This window comes from Euprymna scolopes, chromosome 3 (assembly GCF_053919585.1).
Source record: "Euprymna scolopes isolate OS-2025 chromosome 3, ASM5391958v1, whole genome shotgun sequence".
Classification (NCBI taxonomy): domain Eukaryota; kingdom Metazoa; phylum Mollusca; class Cephalopoda; order Sepiida; family Sepiolidae; genus Euprymna; species Euprymna scolopes.
This window is the reverse complement of record NC_136484.1, coordinates 108,154,058-108,169,889: the sequence shown is the minus strand read 5'-3', so window position 1 is coordinate 108,169,889 and position 15,832 is coordinate 108,154,058.

The following is a 15,832-nucleotide window of genomic DNA, read 5'->3' as shown; positions in this document are numbered from 1 at the left end:
GATGTTTCTTAAACCCAAACAAAACGAAAGTACACTAAAAAAAGGTTTTGCTTTAAATAAGTTAAAATCACCAATTTTGTATATTGAAAAAAAAAATCGGAAGTTAGAAAAGTCTACACCAAAGATTTCTAAACTTGTTTTACTTTTCCACCCCCTGAGACCTCTTTCATCATTTATGGACCCCATATACGTATATATAATTTTTGTTAAATCAAATGCCATCAATAAACTCTTATCAATATATGCAGAATATGTTCATGAACATAAAAATATATTTACGGCGTATTAAAAGTGCATCCTTCTCTAAATACTTAGAGACATTAAAAACTATTAGAGAGAGTTTGAATCAATGCAAATTGAGAGATGATGATAGGATTGCATAGATAGCTAAGAGAGAAACAGACGGTTGACTTGTTCAGTTAATTACAAATTACAGCTAATTACATAAATTAATATGGAATTGAAATAAGAGTACTATCAGAGTATCTGGGGGAAAGCTTTAGGGAAATAAACGTTGATTAGTCCAGTTTTAATATAATAATAGATAACTGATACTATTTAAGAATTTATACATCATAGTAATGTTCATAGTCCCACTCAGTGTCATATTCATCGCCGTTTAAGATTATTTTATCGGATTAATTTGGGAACATACCTACGTGCACAGACAAATAAAGATATGCACATAAACAAACACACGAATAGATAAATTTATATTACCATTCAAACACACATACACACGGACGCCTTTTATTTATATCGATTATTCATCTATAGTTAGGAATTGTTGACAAGAAATATTTCGTCATGCCAATCACAGAGAAGAAATAAGAATAAATATATAGCATTCAAAATTATTTTGGCCCGATTTTCAAACTCAATTCAAAATAGAAATCCGTCATTACATATCGATATTTGATTCAGACTAGCCTAATTTTTCTCTTCCATTTTCATTGGCACAAATATATTTTATTTCGTGTCAGTTTTTTTTTTTTTTTTCTGAAATAAGTATTTTCAGAAAAGAAACCTCTTGGCGTAAAGATTTTTTTCCTTTACTCACTGAATATTCTTATACATTCAAGGGAAATAATCATGTAATGAGTTATTTCCCTTGAGGTTTGCACCCATAAATATCTGAAAAACCTTTTATATTCATAAACATTAAAGAAAAGTTTTCACATTAATCACACGCTATTATTTGCACTTTACAATCAATCCATTAACATCAAATACTAAAACGAATCCATTGTCAAGGTCACTGAAAAATTGGTTGAATCATTCTACTGTTCCCAAAGATACCTTACTCCTGACACAATCTTCCACCTATATTAGAGCTGAACATGTCCTAAGATAGAGTACTGTTGCTACATTTGAAGAAGTGCTGCTCAGAGCATCTTTTCTTGCCGTGACAGAGTATAAAACCAACTTTGAAATCTAGTAGGTGATGCCCTTTCCTACCCTCCCCACACCCCTTCTCACAGAAGAGACGTTGCTAGTCTTTGTCTACTTTCATGGTAGGTGTTCAAATGAGCTTACAGCTATGCTTCCCCTCATGAAAAACATTCACAACAACATAAAGCTCGTCTAGCTACAACCTCTGTCAATAACTTCTCTCTCTCCTTCCCCCCTCTCTCTCTCTCTCTCTTTCTCACATACACATACACACACACACACACACACACATGCATACAAACTTTCTCTCTGTGTGTCTAAAACTAGACAAAACTTCCATGTGCAAATTTTCATTCCTTGAGTTACCCACCTGTGGAATTTAATAATTTAATATAATACCGTGAGACTGCTTCTAAGCTGACTACAACATGGTCGTTTTCAAATCTAATGCAAACAAATTCTTGTTTAGGCGTCCTCTTAAATAAATAATCAACCTCTGCTGATTCAGCACCATCATTATCAATCATCGTTGTGCTGACTTGTTATCCACGTGACACTTATTTAACCCTGATCCTTGAGTGGCCTGGTGGCCTTGATGATCGATAACTTTTTTAGTAAAAAATAAACGTATTTTTCATTTCTGTTTCACAAAGTAATTTAATTTCAAAACCAAAATTAATCTCTGTCTCTTCGTAAACAAGTCAGTCATGTTGTTGTTTCTTTTTTTATTTTACTCCCGGGCTACGCCGGATTGCTACGCCGGCTAGTCAAAGATACAAAAATCTTGTGCATCAATTACGGTTTGAAGCCATTTTCACACCAGTTGATGGGGAATCATTTTTATCGGATCAAAATAGTTGGAAAGATACTGAGTCAGGAAATTAAAAATGAAATTGAAATGTCAAGCTCGGTTATTTTTTATGGAAATATTAAATTAAAACCACCATCTCATCACGCCCCTCCCCTTCATATCACAACACAGAAATAATATTCTCTTGGTCTAGACATTTATTTTACAATACATTAAAAATAAATATCAATATATTAAATCTATGTTTAGCGTCCTTCATTTCTTCAGATCGTCAAACGGAACAAACTCAGCATTTTTCATCAATTATTTGAGCTTTCAATATGATGCGACCGGAGGGAATATATTTTTACTAGGGTAAAGTTTAAAGATCGCGACCAGAGAAGGATGCTAGAAAAATTCAGTACATGTATTAAAAGTGTTTTTATGCTGTTGTTTATTGTTAAATATTAATTTATGTTCTTATTAATAAATATTAACTGCGGAATCATTTCGAGTTAAAATTCAAGCTTTGATTTTTATTTTTTTTAAATACGACATCAGATCAAATTCGATGGCCATCTTGTTTACATTTAACTTATCCAAACATATCACAGGCATAAATAGAAACACATCCAATAAATCTCACCAATCATACGAAAATGCAATGTTCTTCCAGTATTTTGTTTAATTTCGATTTTTGAGTGATTATCGAGGTTCGATATGGCTGTAGGGAAGCTAACTGTTTTTGCTTTTTTTTTTTTTTTTAGTACACTTGACACTACTTTTGTTTGCAGGTCAAAAACGCTTTAAAATAAGTTAAGACATAAAACAATTATCCAAATAGGTAGACGAATAATTCTCTTGCCTTTGGTAACATTTATTCGTTATTTGCCTCCCCCCCCCACTCTTTTTTTTTTTTTTTTTTTTGACTATTGTTAAAAATGCCCGTGTTTTTAATAACATTTAAGCTAAAATCAAATTTTATTCTTGTTTACCTCAATGTCAAAAGCGAATTTCCGCCGATCATGTTGATGGGCAATAAATCACGTAAATGATCAAACATTATACAGGGTGGAACGATAAAAGTGTCGCCCTAAAGAAAACAACACTAAAGCTTTATTTTAAAACTTTTATTGAAAAAATCAATTCAGGTAATTTGATTATGAAGTAGAGTTGACATCTATTCAATGTAGCGGCTTTCAGCCTCAATCACAACCTCAATACGGGTCCGGAACTAGAAGCATGTCTTTTCCACAAGCGCCGACGGGCTCGGCGGATGGCAGTGATCAGGCTGGATTTGGTGTTGTGGGCATCATGTTGGTGAGGTTCTTCGACGTATGACCAAACAAAGTAGTCCAGCGGGTTCAGGTCGAGGAAGGAGTGGGGACCAGTGAGAGAAGGGTACAAAGTCATAGTAATCCTTCTGAAGCCAAGCCTGAGTCTTTTTTTTTTTGTAGGCCAGCATCGAGTCTTGCTATCAAACCCGGGGTCTGCCAGCGGCTACCTGATTGCACTAGAGGATCACCACGCCCTTCAGCACATCCAGGTATACTTTCGTGTTGACTTTTAAGCCGACTTCGAAAATGTGAGGTGGCATGATGTGGCTCTCACTTGAAACCACACTAAAGACTAACTGTGACTGGAATTTTTTTTTTCATCACTCTAGGCATGTCCCTGTTAATCATGGCAATCCAGCGATATATTTTGACGGTGCTGGTAATGGTCCTGTTGTCATAACTTAGATTGGTAGAGAACCAGAGTTGTACAGAAGCACATCTCTGATCCCACTTGTTGGACATTGTCATTATCAGACATGATAGAAGGCGCCTATCGTTCTTGGGATTGGGTACACAACTGACCAACTAGTAGATGGTCTGCAACAAAGAAAACCGGTTTTCATCAAACAGAAATGGAATCATGTTTTTTCTATGGAAATAATTTTATCATTCCACCCTGTACTTATATCTAAAAATGCAAAAGATGATCACTTCTTTACTAAAAGGTCGAGGAAGGAGTGGGGACCAGTGAGAGAAGAGTACAAAGTCGTAGCACTCCTTCTGAAGCCAAGCCTGGGTCTCTTTGGACTTGTAGGCCAGCATCGAGTCTTGCTAACAAACCCGGGGTCTGCCAGCGGCTACCTGATTGCACTAGAGGATCACCACGCCCTTCAGCACATCCAGGTATACTTTCGTGTTGACTTTTAAGCCAACTTCGAAAATGTGAGGTGGCATGATGTGGCTCTCACTTAAAACAACACCAAAGACCATAACCGTGGCCGGAAACTTTGTTTTCATTACCCTGGGCACGTCCCTGTTATTCGTGGAAATCCAGCCATGTATTTTGAGGGTGCTGGCAATGGTCCTGTTGTCATAACTTGGGTCAGTAGAGAGCATGAGTTGTACAGCAGCGCATCTCCAATCTCGCTCGTTGAACATTGTGTCACTTTCAGACATGGTAGAAGGCTCCGATCACTCTTGGGATTTGTACACAACTGGCCAACTAGTTGATGATTTACAAAAAAAAAAAAGAAAGCTGGGTTTCATTAAACGGAAATGGAATCATGTCGTCATTTCTAGGGCGACAATTTTATCGTTCTACCCAGTAAAAAAAAAATTTATTGCAACTTTTTTGACCTTTTGGAAAATTGAGAAGTTTTTTACTGCCTTAGTATAATTTACTAGACTATTCATGACCTTTTGTGTGTATATATATATATATATATATATATATATATATATATATATATATATATATATATATATATATATATATATACTAGTAGGCCGCCAAGCATTGCCCGGTCCTAAAATACACTTAAATATGATATTTTGATTAATGGATATTTCGTATTTATTATTATTATTATTATTATATTATATTGAACCCAATATATAGTAATGATTTAAAAGTTTTTTTTTAAAAATGACTTGTGCGCCACAACCGAGAATGGAAACCAAAATGTTTAACTTACGATTTACTATTTCCTTTGACGCTAATGACTGTACTATGGATACATGTTTGCTGCAAGACTAAAAATTAACACATGAACTAATAGCTATTACGTTACGCATGCATATTTGTAATGCCATCGTTTGACCTTAACCTGGCAAATTTCATTATTTTTTTTTTAATTTTCACACTTCCGATTTTCCTCGGCTAAATCCCAAATATAAAGTTTCGTGTGGGTTCAAATACCCTATATATTAAGTTTCATGTCTGTAGATCAAAAACTAACGGAGGAGTTTAGTAGGCAAAATTTATTAAACAAATAAATATACGCATATATAAATATATATGCAGAAAGAGGTTTGTGTTTACAATAACCTTTTTACACAAATATCATGCAAGTATAAATCATGTAGAATATCTGCATGAATATAATTACACGTAATAGTTAACTAAAGATGATCATCCCATAAGAAAACCGAAAAAACTAATAGGGACTTAATTAAAACTAGCGGGACCTGTGGAAAATCCACAGGGGCTCATTCATATGTAATATATTAATGTTGGCATTCTGTAGATGTTCAGTGTAAATGGAAACGCTTTGATATTATTGAAGCTTTTTTGTTAAAATTGCAAAAGTATTTCTCTTTTATATATTTTAACTCTTGCAGATTTCCTATATATTATTATAGAGTTAATGTTCTATTGATTTTTATATATTATAAAGTTGCGATTTCAAAAATAAAAGAATATATTCATATGACTTGTGTGCATTAGCTTGAATCGAAACCGAAATAAAAACTAATGAAACAAAAAATACACACACACATATATATATATATACATACATACATATATATATAAAAAATGAACTCACTTTTCCCCTCTGATTTTGACCTTAATAAGATTAAAAATCAAGACATTTCATGCAAATGTAATATGCACAAACTGCAGCACAATATCTGAGGTGTATTACCTCTCAACTTCTTGCTAATAGTAGATTCCTATATTCTTTCTGCTGACAGTTCACTGCTAAAATCGGTTAACATCTATGGAAGTGGTAAAATCTTTTCTATCTAATAAATTCCTCCTTCCCGCCACCACTTAACACTATTGCGGGATCGTCCACAAAGGATGGTTACGAAAGATGTTTTTTTTTTTATTTTGTAGTTGCTTAGAAAAACTGGAATGGAATTTTACTCCCTTCATTTGAGGGGGTTATTTATGCCATTTTTTTTTTTTTTTTTGCTTTTCGCTGTTTTTTTTGTTTTTGTTTTTCCAAACATGTCCATCATTTTTTCCCCTGATTTATGCTTTGTGTTTTCCCGATTTCTTTTTTAAAGAAGTTTTACGTTTGTTTGCTAGGTTTTTTTGTTTGTTTGTTTGTTTTGGTTTTGCTGATTTTTTAAAGAAGTTTTTATTTAAACGGGGTTATTACTTCGCTTATTCTTTAGTTTACCCCCTACAAACACACCTCCAAACAACCAGGCAACGCCGGGTACCCCCGCTAGTATATATATATATATATATATATATATATATATATATATATATATATATATATAATTTGAGTTCCTTCAGCCATAATCGAAACCGAAACCAAAACTTATGAAGAATTCTTCATAAAATTATTTATAAAAAGAATACATGACTTAAGTGGCAGCAGCTATAATCGAAACTTTGGAAGAATTCTTGGTAAAATTATTTATGACAAGAAATGGAAGTACATCACAATTAACGGACGTAAGCGTGACAGGAAATAATACACATGCTATCGTATTAATATATAGATGAACGCTAAAAAGAATATGCAAATTAGCTAGATCTTTTGCATGCAAATGCAATTCAACATCCATATATAACATAGTTGTATTTTCTTTTTAAATAAATAGAAAAAAAAAGGCTTGGTTTTTTTCTGTTGTTCTTGGCCTTCGGAACAAGATCAAAGTGTAAATAGAAAAAAAGCCTCTTTTTCTTTCTTGGCCTTCAAGACAAGATTGAACCTTTTTGTAAAATGTTATGTTTACCAATTTATTTTATTGTTTGTTTAAAAAAAAAAAGAAAAAGAAAAAAGAACACGATATGATTTAGGAATCTTAGGTAGGACGACCCCCGGTGTACTCAAGGTATTGTGGTGAATGAGAACTTTAGCATAAACTAGCAAAGGTACAGTAACGAGGGTGACCATAGACACTCCTTCCCCAATTTTTGAGTGGCCTTGTGCCTAATTTTTTGTTTCTTACTGTTTTGTTGTAAACTTTTCAGAGTAAATAAAAAATATATAACTCAAAGTGTAGTATCTGTTTTTACTACATTTTTTTGTCACGCGAGGAAGTGCTGTTCTGGCGACACATTCTCATATCCGGAACACACTGACAAACGCTTGTTCTTTTTGGGGTTAACGTTCTGTCCGCAACCCTCATTTTGTCTATTTTCCTCTGCTCTTTCGCCGCGAGGGAGGGTCGGACACACTTTCTCTCTTCCCACTTCCTCTCTCAGTTTTATCTCCTATCTTGCCACTTCTTTTTGGCGCCAAATTCGGCTTCCTATTACGGACACCATCTCTACCACACTTGTTTTGGCAACATTGGAGACGGAAACCAACCAAAGAGAGTTTCAAACGGACACCTCCCCAGCCCGGAGACCACCACTATGGATACCCCCAGCTCGGTTATCACCACAGAAACAGCTGTTCCCCCAGAGGAAAACTCCCCATCAGGAGGAGCAACAACACTAACAAACAACGAGGCGTACCGCCCAGACAAAGAATCGATAATGGACGTCCCTTAAAGGGCGAAAATGTACCAACAGCTCCCACGAGGGCGAAAAGGGGCATCCCACTCTGACCACAAAAAGAAAGAGCCGCTAGCTTGAAAGGCCAATAAAGGGGACAGTGCTCCCCAGGAGGGCTGCTTCCCCAAAAGGGGAGCAAATCAGGAGAAGGAGGGGGCATACCGCCTGGACCTCACCAACAAAGAATAGGCAGATGCACTCAAAGACAATAAAGAGGACAATGCTCCACAAGCTGTTCCCGGAAGAAACATCAACCAATGAGTTGGTCCCAAAAGAAAGCGGAAAGGGGGACGCCCCCCTAAAAAAGCAACACTCCCACAAAAGGATCGCATATGGACTCGGGGGGGGGGGAAGAAGCGTCGCCAAAAAACAGACAGGGCCAACCTCTATTAAAGAACCCCAAAAACGATCCAACCCCACCAAAGACCCAACACCAACACCAACAAGAGGATCTGCATGGGGGAACACTGCAAAAAAGCAACTGTCCCCTCAAGAGTACAGAGACCTGTACTTAACCAAGTACAGACAACACATAGAGGGGGAAGAAATAAAGCCAGTACCAGGCACCTGGGAGGCGATCGAGAGTAGAATCCTGTCCCTCGTCACCTCCGACATACCGCCTCCTGGGGATGAAAAAGGATGACATGTTGGGGCTCCTCCAGAAATTGAACATTCCAGCATTATGCATATACCAGAATAGCTTCGCCATGTTGGACACCCTCCTACCCACCAAGGAGGATGTGGAGAGACTCTCCCTCAAAGAAATGAAGCATGGGAGAGTCAAATTAATGACAGAATACCAGGGTAGAGAAGGAGTCGGGTGCAGATATTCAACATACCAACCCAAATACTTGCAGAAATTCTGGGATCCCTCTTCAGCCAGTTCAAAGAGGTGGAAAAGTTGGTCTTGATACAGTCGGAAACCAGCGTACACCTGGCTGGCAATGAAGCTGAAGAGAGAGGGATTCTTGGCGATATCAGGCTGCTGACCTTCAAGGATGCCAGCATGATGGTAGTGGTGGAAGGCCGTTGTCCACACTGCTGGTTCTGCCACAAGCAAAGTCACATGGCCAAGAGCTGCCCTAAAAAGTCAACCCTGACTCAAGCGACACCAAAGGTGGTCCCAACCCCAAGACAGCACCAGAGTCCAATCAAGCTGTTACCACTCTTAAAACCATGGCACCAACCCTAGCGCCGAGGAAATCCAGAACTGCACAGGAGTCCAAGAGGGAGGAATGGAGCATGGTGACGGGCCAGAAATGGAAACTCACAACCCCATCTGCCACCGTTTCACTACTAACCCAACAATCGAGGCAACAATAACAACAGCAGCCTCCACATCAATCTCTGTTGCAAAACAACGGCCGTAGAAACGACTGATCATGCTATCTTCGACTGCCATAAACTCCGTCAGTATTGGTCGTATGTTGGTGAGGTGACAACTCGCATCGATCCTGAGCATCTTCGCCCGATTACCTTATCCAACGTCATTGACAACATGAGGTCACTGTAGGAGCGGGAAAGATAATGCTCTACATTACAATGGCCATGGCAAGAATGGCGATTTGGACATCGTGACTTCAAGGTAACCGGGAGGGGCGTCTTTTTCTGATCAGGATCTGATTACTTTCTTTAAACACCAACTCTGGGTGAAGATGTTATAGAAGAAGGCTGTATTCCATTATATTTGACAGAAGATGGACACACGTAGCAAGTCTGCATGTACGAAAAGGAGCCACATTTGAATATGTGTTTTTTTTGTTTTTTGGGGGGTTTTTTACAAGGAAGTCACCACTTATCAAGTCCTGGAGGCCACTCGGGGATAAGGATTATTGTGTGTACAGTAGTCAATGGGATAATATCGTAGTAATCGCTAGTAATGGAGATCCAATAAAGTGTTTTACGTAAGGGGCGGTTCATCAGGAACTTGTTTATGTTGGACTTGAAGACATCCAAGTTGTAGTCAGGTGGGAAACCTAGGTGTGGAGCGCGATCTATTGGACCCACCCCGATTCTACTTTTAGCCTTTTAGTCAGCTGATGAGTGCCCCAACTAGTAAGCCTCTAAGATCCCAACCCTCTCCTAATTGAAATTTTTCTTTTTGTCCCCCTCCCCTGAATTTTACCCATCTTGGAGAGAAAGAAATCAATCACTAACACCACCCCCCCTCAATTCCCAATTTTTTCTTTTCTCTCTAGGGGGCACCCCTACCTAGAGCTGTCCCACAGGACCTCAGGTTCTTTTACCACTTGAAGTTAAACGGGCTGTCTATCAATTAGATGGGGTTGGGAAGGTCTTACTAACCACTTTTTCATCTTTCTTCCCCTTCCCTTGACACAAGTGAATTACTGTATTATCATTATTGTTATCTTTTTTGTTTTTACACTTTAATAAAAAAATGTTTTAAACGATTGGGCTCTAAGTAAGACGTTCCCCAGTACAAAAGGGTGATTGTGAAAGAGAATACTAGCTAAGAGAAACTTTTTTTTAGTTCTGGGGTGACAAGGATGACCAACGACCCCCCCCCCATTCTTCCACTTTTTTCAGTTGGCCTTGTGGCTAAATTTTTTGTCCGTGTTTAATTTATATTGTATTTATTTTTAACCTGAATAAAAGATTTAATACCTCAAAGTGTAGTATCTGTTCTTACTACATTTTTTCGCTCGCACAAGGAAGTGCTGTTCTGGCGATACGTTCTCGTGCCCAGAACACACTGAGAAGCTTTTATTCTTTTTTTGGGGTAGCATTCTGTCCACACCCCCTACTTTGTCTATCTTTCTCTGCTCTCCCCCATATGGGAGAATCCTATCTGATAATTACGACCATGAGGGAAGGTCAGAAACGCTTTCTCTCTTCCCTCCAATTAACTCCCTAGTCCCTCTCTCAGTTCTATCTTCCCTTCTTGCCGCCTTTAGCGTCACTTCTTTTTGGTGCAAAAATCGGCTCCCCACTTTGGACGTCGTCTCCACGTCAGTCAAAACCATGATTTTGGACTTTACTTCTACCTCACTTTTAACCGACCATGGAGACTGCAGACGCTGGAAGAGAGATGCCAGCAACACCCCCCAGAACGGAAGAGATGGCTCTCTCAGAGGAGCCCCGCTAAGGCTGGCCCCACAACTCGTCCCGAATTTGGCTAAACCCCCGGAGGTAACAAAGGAGGGTTGGAGCATGGTAGTGAGTCACAGGACGAAAACCTAAACCACCTCTACCATGGCCCCAACACCTGCTGCAAGGCAGCAGCCGTGGCAGCAACAACAGCAGCAGCCACTGTCACAAAAACAAGGGAGGGGGAAGAACCAGCCATGGTTGCAACAACAGGTGGCGAAACAACCACAAATGCAGTCAAAGCAGCAGCAGCAACAGGTGAAACAGCAGAAGCAAAAGCAACAGGTAAAACAGCAGCAGCAGCCGAAGTAGCAGTAGCAGCCGAAGCAGCAGCAGCAGACCATGAAAACCCAGGGAGGAAAAGAAGCCAATTGGCATCTCTTTCTCAACTGAAGAAAAGGGATCCCAAAGCCCTCCCCTTTAAATCGGGGGAGGACATATGTAAGATCGACCACCTGTTGGTGAACACAGACCTTCTACTTTGGCAGAGGAGAAATATAAAGCCGTTGCTGGACTGCCGACAGACTGGGCGAAAAGACATTGAATCTCCCAACAACTTCCCAGCTGCCACCTCGTAACAGCCTTCATCAGGTCGCCCGCCGGCTACAAACCCCAGTTTGGCAGATGGTGGAGCCCCCAGAGAGGCAATCCTGGGAACCAAATCAATGGGACAGTGACCCTTCCCTGGAAGAACTTTCGACCTAATGCAAGGGAAGGGTCCGTATCCTGGTACACTCGTTACTGTACCGGGCTTTAAAATTAACATTCCTCTTGGACGTTAGTGGCTTTGTGCAATGCAATCAAATTACCAAAGAACTGACCACCCAGAGTATGGCGCACTGCATCGGTGTCCGCTCACTAGATGACTTTGGAACCGTGGGTGACACTGAATAAATGAGTGACCAACCATAGCTCTTACCTTGGCAAGTTTGAATCTGAGGGGCTTGAGGTCCTCAAATCGGGCAGCTCAAGTCTGGAGAGATCTTCTGTCCCTGGGAATGGATGTGGCCATGCTACAGGAGACGCACTTTGGTTCATCTGTGGATTCTCAGGTGCTGTCAAGAGATTGTGATGTCTTTTCAGCATATGGGAACCCACGAGGGAAGGGTGTCTACCTGCTTGTGAAACGCACCCTGTCGACGACGGTAAACATTATCCATAGGGACGACACAGGGAGGCTGGTCGTGCCCAATGTTGCCATCAAAAAGTGCATGTTTCGGGTCATTGCAGTTCATGCACCTAGCACCACTGAAGAGAGGGTCTCCTTCTTCCGCGATCTTGATGCTTTTATCACGGGTCTGACGCATATAGTTTTAATGAGGGATTAGAAGACCATCCTTGATCCCAGTATAGATAAGATAGGAGGCGAAGCTAGAGGGTTGGAGAGGTCTGAAACCAGCCTGGCTGACCTGATGGCTGGATGCGATCTGGTCGACAGGTTCCATGTCGAGCACTCAGGGAGGGAAATGTGGATGTGGACCTATAACATAGACTCCTACCCAAATACCTATCTGGATAGGATGTTAGTAAAAAGAGATGATATAGAGCTCCTAGATTGTCCCACGTTCCATTGGCTAGGACAGTCAGACCATAAACTAGTTATGGCCCATCTAAATCTGGGGAATAGGCCCAAACTAGGAGGGTACTGAAAGTTGAATACCTTCTTACTGGAGATACAAGACTTCCGAGTAAAACTAGCTAGGCTCATCCAAAAAGCTTTGGTGGTGGCAGTTACAGGGAATAGATGGTGAGTTAGCCTAAAAACTAAGATTAGGAACTTCTCCGTCACATACTCTCAACATCTCGCAGCAGAAAAGGCCAGGACGAAGATGCAGCTAGAGGAAAAATTAGCTAGGGCCACGGGTTTCAGGGATACTGTAGGTCAGGAACTAGCTAGGCTGGACTTCTAACGTGAAGCTAGTGAGCGTTACGAGGGCCAAGTAGTTAGGGCTAGGTTTAGGAAAGTAGCCAACAAAATCGTGAACTCTGATGCAGACACACATAGAGAGGTCTCCATGTGTGGCTCAAACAAGTACATAGCTAGCATCAAGCACACGGACAGATGCACACTGAGGTCAACTCAGGAGATCTCCCTGCCCCTGAATTTGGCAACTATTTGGTCGACACTCAAGGCGGTTAGTTGCAAAGGCAGGGTAACTGAGCAGGAGGTCCTGACTGCGCTGAAGCAGATTGGTTGCAACAGATCGCTGGGACTCGATGGTTTGTCTTACAAATTGTATTTGATGCCCATGTTGATACCGATTCTGACAGATGTGTTGAATCACTGGTTTGACCAGGGTTCAATCTCGGGGCAAGTTACCAAGGGAGTGATCACATTGCTGAGGAAAACGTATAGGCATGGCAGGGAAGAACTATATCTTTTCCAGTTCAAAATGGGAATAGTTCAGTTCAAAATGGAAAAATTATTATAAGCATAAATATAAAAAATATTTTATAAACTATTTTAGCAATAAAATTGTTAACATTTTAAAATATAAAAAATTCTTCAAGTCATTTATTAGAACATAACATCTTCTAATGCTACAGCTACAGGAAATTTAGATTGAATTCCAGCTATGAAACGATTGCATACTTCGGGTGTAACCATTCCCAATTCTTCCTCAATTAATGAAGTCAAAGCTCTTGCCCTTTGTTTAGTAATTGACAAGCCATCTCTTCTCTCCATTGCAAGAATACTCACAATTTTAACAGCTAATTCCTGCTTGACGTAAGCTTTGATTAAAGACCATACTTGTTCAATCGGATTAAACATTGGAGTGTATGGTCCCAACCTAAGCACTTCACATCCTAGAAATTCTTCTTCACTAAAAACTTCTTCAATGTTTGAGTGACATGGGGCATTGCCAACAACCATCACAACTGGACGCCCATAATGTCTATTTGCAGCTCTCATTCTCGCATCCAAGACTGTGCGCTTTCCTTTTGAAAAGATCCTCTTTGAATTTCATGGTACACAAGGCCATGGGGACCAATGCATAGAATAACGTGAATATTGGCACCCTGAGTACCGGCTGAAACTATGTTACATCGTCTACCCTTTAGAGAACGCCCATCTATCCTGGAAATATGAACATTAAAGTTTGTTTCATCCATAAATAAAATGGGTTTTTCAATTGATTGGTAATTCAATAATTTTTAACAAAATAAACTACCTTTCAATTAAATTTGCCTTCTCAGGCACAACAACACCAAGCCGGAAAACAGAGGGTTTTTTTACCACCTAGAGAGGGTTGGGAGGGTCTCAGTAACATTTTTTTTATATTTTTTATACTTCCCCCCCCCCCATCCCAAGTCAATGAAATAAAAATAAACAAACGAATTTTTATAAAATTTTATGTTTACAAATTTATTTTGTTTATTTAAACCACACACACACACACAAACACACACAAACACAAACACACACACACACACACGATATGATTTGGGAATCTTACGTAGGACGACCCCCCCCCCCGGTGTGCTTTAGGTATTGTGGTGAATGAGAACTTTAGCTAGGATCAAGCATAGAAAGCAAAGATACAGTGACGAGGGTGGCCATAGACACCTCCTCCCCAATTTTTGAGTGGCCTTGTGCCTAATTTTTTGTTTAATACTGTTTTGTTGTCAACTTTTCAGAGTAAATAAAAAATATAACATAAAGTGTAGTATCTGTTCTGATGCTACACTCAAGTTAATTGGTCCTTGGTCAATGTCGAGGAAACCCTTCATACTGAAACAATTACTATTTTTGGATACTGCCAGATTGCCTCCTTTTTGCCCTTGTTTTAGGGGAGCTGGTTTTCCCCTCACATTAAAAACGGCCTTGTGTCACATTTTGCTTTCATGGGGAAGCGAATAAATACCAATAAATAGTAAATAGCAGTCCCCCCCCTTCCCTTTTGTAAGAAACATTGCTCATGGAATGTGAGGACTAAAGGATAAAATAAGGAAAGTAAGAGTTAAAAGGCTGCTGAAAGTAAACCCAACGTCCATTTTCTATTCTCCTTTTTATTATTATTATTCTTATCTAAATATGAATTTACTTGTCCATACGTCCAGTGTCACAAAACTAACCATCATCATCGCAAACATTAATTAATGAGAAACGAATTACCTCCCTTTATAACCGCTCTTTATCAGTTAAAAACCATTAAAACCATTTCCTCTCCAAAAATTTTCCAGAAAAGAAAACATTGCTGTTTACGGTTTCAAATTGGCTATTTTATTTTATAATTTATAAAAAAAAAAGTCAAGTTCAGAAGAGACTGTAAGTTTTTTTTTTTCTTTTTAAAATTTAAAAAAAAAAAAAATGGCAAGTTAATTGACATCTGTTTCTTTATAATTTATATAAAAAATTATTCAGAAAAAAAAACAATGTGTTGTGTGTTAAATTTTAATTGAAAAAGTCTAAATTTTTTTAGTCAATTCTTTTTAGTTTTAAAAGGTTGAAAAAAAAAATTGCAAAAAAATTGTTTTAAATTCGTCATTATTTGTTTTATTTTATTTTTTATTCATTTTATTTGTAATGTGCTTTAAAAATTTTCAACTACCGTGGAATTTCCACGGGTTCATCTAGTATTAAATAATTTTCCGATGTTTTTTTTAGAAGAAATTTATACTAGGGTTGTGTGCAAAGAGTAGTCCCCTAGTAGAATAATAAATTGGGACAGGTATAAGTCCCTTCTGCCCACATTGGCAGTGAGTTCAGTGAAACATTTGTTTCTTAACCTTCTTTTGAAAGTTCCCAATCAGAATTTGGGTCGCTGTTGTCTAATAAAACCCCTACGCCCCACCCCCAAC